This window comes from Sus scrofa, chromosome 11, assembly GCF_054392235.1.
Source record: "Sus scrofa isolate SSC_HxYL_T2T_F1_AM1 chromosome 11, Sscrofa_HxYL_maternal_Yorkshire_Landrace_v2.0, whole genome shotgun sequence".
Taxonomy (NCBI): domain Eukaryota; kingdom Metazoa; phylum Chordata; class Mammalia; order Artiodactyla; family Suidae; genus Sus; species Sus scrofa.
This window is the reverse complement of record NC_139393.1, coordinates 61,532,568-61,537,092: the sequence shown is the minus strand read 5'-3', so window position 1 is coordinate 61,537,092 and position 4,525 is coordinate 61,532,568.

The window sequence follows — 4,525 nt, the reverse complement described above, 5'->3', positions numbered from 1 at the left end:
GGATTTTGGTTATCTGTGAAGGTCCTGGAACCAATTCCCTGAGGACACTGAGGAGCAACTATAATTTATCACCATTTTTAGCAAAACCATACAGAGCAAATGTATAATATGTAGAATCTATAATGTATATATGAATGCATACAGCCCTCTCAATGTAAGCACATACGTAAATATTTACATAGTTTTGTACTATCAATAAATTAGGCTTTTTTTTTTTTTGTCTTTTTAGGGCTGCTCCCACAGCATATAGAGATTCCCAGGACAGGAGTTGAATCAAAGCTGTGGCTGTTGGCCAATGCCACTGCAACATATACCACAGCTCATGGCAATCCTGGATCCTTAACCCACTGTACAAGGCCAGGGATCAAATCTGTGCCCTCATGGAGGCTAGTCAGATTCATTTCCACTGAGCCATGACAGGAACTCCCATATTTTGACTTTTTTTCCTAACCCTGTTGTATTTTAAGATAACAAAAGCAATGAGATCCTGCTGTATAGGCACAACAAACTATAGCTAATTGCCTGTGATGGAACATGATGGAGGATAATGTGAGAAAAAATATATATATAAAACTGTATGACTTTGCTGTATAGCAGAAATTGACTGAACATGGTAAATCAACTATAATAAAAAATTTTTAAAAAACCCATAAATGTCTGCAGTAAAAAAGTCAAATATGAATGTTCAATTAGATAATTCAGATGCTAATCTGTTGAAATATTAGAAAGCAATTATTACTGGAATTTTTAAAAAATCTCACAAACCCCATTATATTGATTTCTGTTCTTTTCTTGCCTCTCTAAATGCAGCATAACCCAGATCTAACTAGAGACATCTTTGGTGGCATTACATGCTTTACAAGTGAAGCATTATTAAGAATTTAATTTCAATCAGGAAATAATTCATAGACCTGTTTGGGAAATTATATCTAAATAATTACAAATAAGTTTATGAATGATATTTGGCTCAGGATGTATATAATATCACAAAGGAATAGTTTTTACTTTATCATTCAACAAATGAGCAAAGATTTCAGTAACATTACTAACCCATAATTGATATGCAGGAAAAAGCACGAAAGGACATTTGCTGCAAGGTCAGTTGAGTCAAAGAGAAGCATATTACGGAAAAGTTAAATGTATTAAAGGATTGACATGTCTTAGTAATGAGGAATGATTTTACTAATCTCTCCATTACAGTAAGCACAAAGTTCAATCACAAATTCTACATGAGTTGTTTTGGGATTTTGTAGAAAATATAATCTTTTTTCTCCCCCTTTTATTTATGACTTTAATTTTCAAAGTCATCTGGGAGGAAAAATAGAGTAATATATTTCCACTTGTTTGTTAATAGGAAAATGGTTAATGCAAGATTATTCCTATCTCCTGTGGACCCAAGATATCATAGTCCTAGGATATAAATTCTTCCATTATTTAAATATAAAGCAAAAAACCTGCTTCACCGAAATGTCTAAAGGAAGATATGTCATTACTAGAGACCCACTGATTAATTCAGTATGCCATAATAAAGATGCTCTAATCAAGGACAAATACAGTTTTCAGTCATTGAAATATGGGATATATTATGGGAAAAGGCTTTCTGTAATTATATATGAACAGTTATTTTGGTCAGGTAGTCAGACAAACAGAAGAAAAATTGGGGTTGAGGATATTCATTACAACAAATATAAACAAACAATTTAATAATTGGGCTTAATATATCCTTGAAGGTGAGAACTTGGGTATAGAAATGTATAGACCCTACAGGTTTAGATGAAACAAATGTTCGTGACATCAAGTATGGGCTAGCGTATGTCATAGATTAACATTCAGCCTATCTAATCAAATAGTATGACATTAATATGATGATTGCTATACACTGATTCCATTTTTATGATGTCAAAGAGGTGACATAAATAAGTACAACTTTGGGAGTTCCCTTTGTGGCTCAGTGGTTAAGAGACCCAACTAGGATCCATGAGGATGTGGGTTTGATCCCTGGCCTTGCTCAGTTGGGTTAAGGATCCGGTATTGCCATGAGCTGTGATGTAAGGCTGGGCTCAGACTTCACGTTGCTGTTTCTGTGGCCTAGGCTGGCAGTGACAGTTTCGATTCGACCCCCTGAGCCTGAGAACTTCCATATGCTGCAAGTACAGCCCTAAAAAGCAAAAAAAAAAGTACAAGTTTAAGTACCATTTTAAATATGTATAATACCAAATCATTTCCTTATTTTGAAATCTTTCACAATGTATTTACAAAAAAAATTTAGTGGTCATTTTTTTTTTTTTAATCAAGACATATTTGATAGGTCTACCTGGCTACTTTGTTCATCTCTGCTACTTTGACAACATTAAGGATATCTATAAAGAATAAAATTTTCTTACTGTTGTACTAGAGCAACTCTGTAAACTCACCACAATAAAAATAATCTAATTTTCCCTTTTCTTCTTTCTTCTCCTTCAATGAATCCAATGTTCTGAACAAATTTATTTACTTTATAGTTCACTACTATATTCTTCCTTTTCTACCTTGCTCAAATTTGCTTATATTGTTTCTCTATAATTATACTCTTATTTGTCACATTTCCTCATATTCTTAAAAAATTCTGCATCGTTTTCAAAAGCATGCCCATATGTCACTACCTCTGACCTTTTTTAATTTTTCTGGTGAGTATATTTTCTCTTGTTCTAACATATGTAGGAAAGAAAAGGTCAATAGGACAATAAGAATGTCATTAGTTACAGTCCAACTGGTTTAACGACAAGAAGCCTTAAAAGATAGCATTTAATTCATTGAATTCACCAAAGTCTAAGATTTGACCTCACAGGTTGAGAAACACAAACTTGTAATATCTCGGAGTTAATTAGATTCAGGCACATCATCTTATGCTAACAAAGCTCAAAAAATGGATATAAAAATCAGTGTCGTAGTTCAGTTTATTGTATGTAATATAGTTGTAAAATAGACCAAATACTTGTGTCGCTTTCTGCATACTCTCCCTGCAGGCCATGGCAAGTCAAGGCAAATAATCTGAAAGATGACTAGTTATCAAAGTAAAATAAATTATTTGACTAATCCGGTAGTAAGTTTCTTTAAAAACTGCTACATTTGTTATAACAAGAGAAACATGTTGCAAGTGGATTGAATTCCCAAAAGCCTGACCAGGTTGTCCCCTCTTAAAACTTAGATTGGCCTGTTCTTGTTCCTCCCTGTCACATTCCTTCTTTGTTTTCCTAAATTACAATTATCACTTTCTAATGAAAATATTATTTCATTAGAGGGTTTAAAACAGTTTTCCTCAACTTTCCTCTACAAACCACATGCATTAGAATAACCTGAGTAGATCTCTGAACTCTTCCTAAAATTAGCTTAATCAGTGTCTTTGATTGTGGGGCTTGGAAACTGGATTGAAGCAAACCACACAAAATATTCTCATTCTTACTAAAGACTAGAAAATACAAAGCTTATAAGATTACTTCTTGGCTTTGTACATTTTTATATGTATCTCTTATATCCTCCCCCCCCCAAAATTATAAATTTCATCAACTTAGGAAATACTATCTTTTTTTTTTTTTCTTTTTAGGGCTGCACACATGGCATATGGGGAGCTCCCAAGCTAGGGGTCAAATTGGAGCTACAGCTGCCAGCCTACAGCACAGCCACAGCAACGGAAGATTCAAGCTGCATCTGAGAACTACACCACAGTTCATGGCAACGCCGGATCCTTAACCCACTGAGCAAGGCCAGGGATCAAACCCACAACCTTGTTGTTACTAGTCATATTTATTTCCACTGCGCCAGGATGGGAACTCCAGGAAATACTGTGTTATATCTTATTTCTAATTACTAAAACCAGAACATTGTATTTATGATTTGTTAAGTTTCTGCTGACCTGAAATAAAATAAAACTTTAATTTATTGAACATTAATTGAAGCTATTTCCATGTCGTGTAGGTCGCAGACAAGGCTCGGATCCTGCCTTGCAGTGGCTATGGCGTAGGCTGGAAGCTATAGCTCTTATTGGACCCCTAGCCTGGGAACCTCCATGTGCCATGGGTGTGGCCCTAAAAAGACAAAAGACAAAAATTTGTAGGCTATTTCCAAAAATTCCAAATTGCCTTTTCTTTGGATCTAAATATGCACTAGAATAAATTAATTTTAACTTAAACCAACCTGATAAAAAAAATGAATCCTAAAACCAAAATCAACCTCTTCATAGAAATAGAAACTCAGAAAAAACCCCTGTTGTCTTCAAGTACATCATTATTTCTTGGAGCATATTTTCTAGCAGTTTTCTCAGTAATGGTCAGGAGAAATCAATTTTTTAAATTTTGCACATTTGAAAACAAATTATCCTTATATTTGTTCATTTGACTGTGTCTCGAATTCAAAGGTGAAAATTATTTTTTCTTAGATTTTGAAGGTATTGATCTATCATCTTCTATTTTTTAGTACTGTTATTTGAGAGACCAATGTCATTTGAGTATTGACAGATTTTATATCAACTTTTCCCCTTGAAAAATTT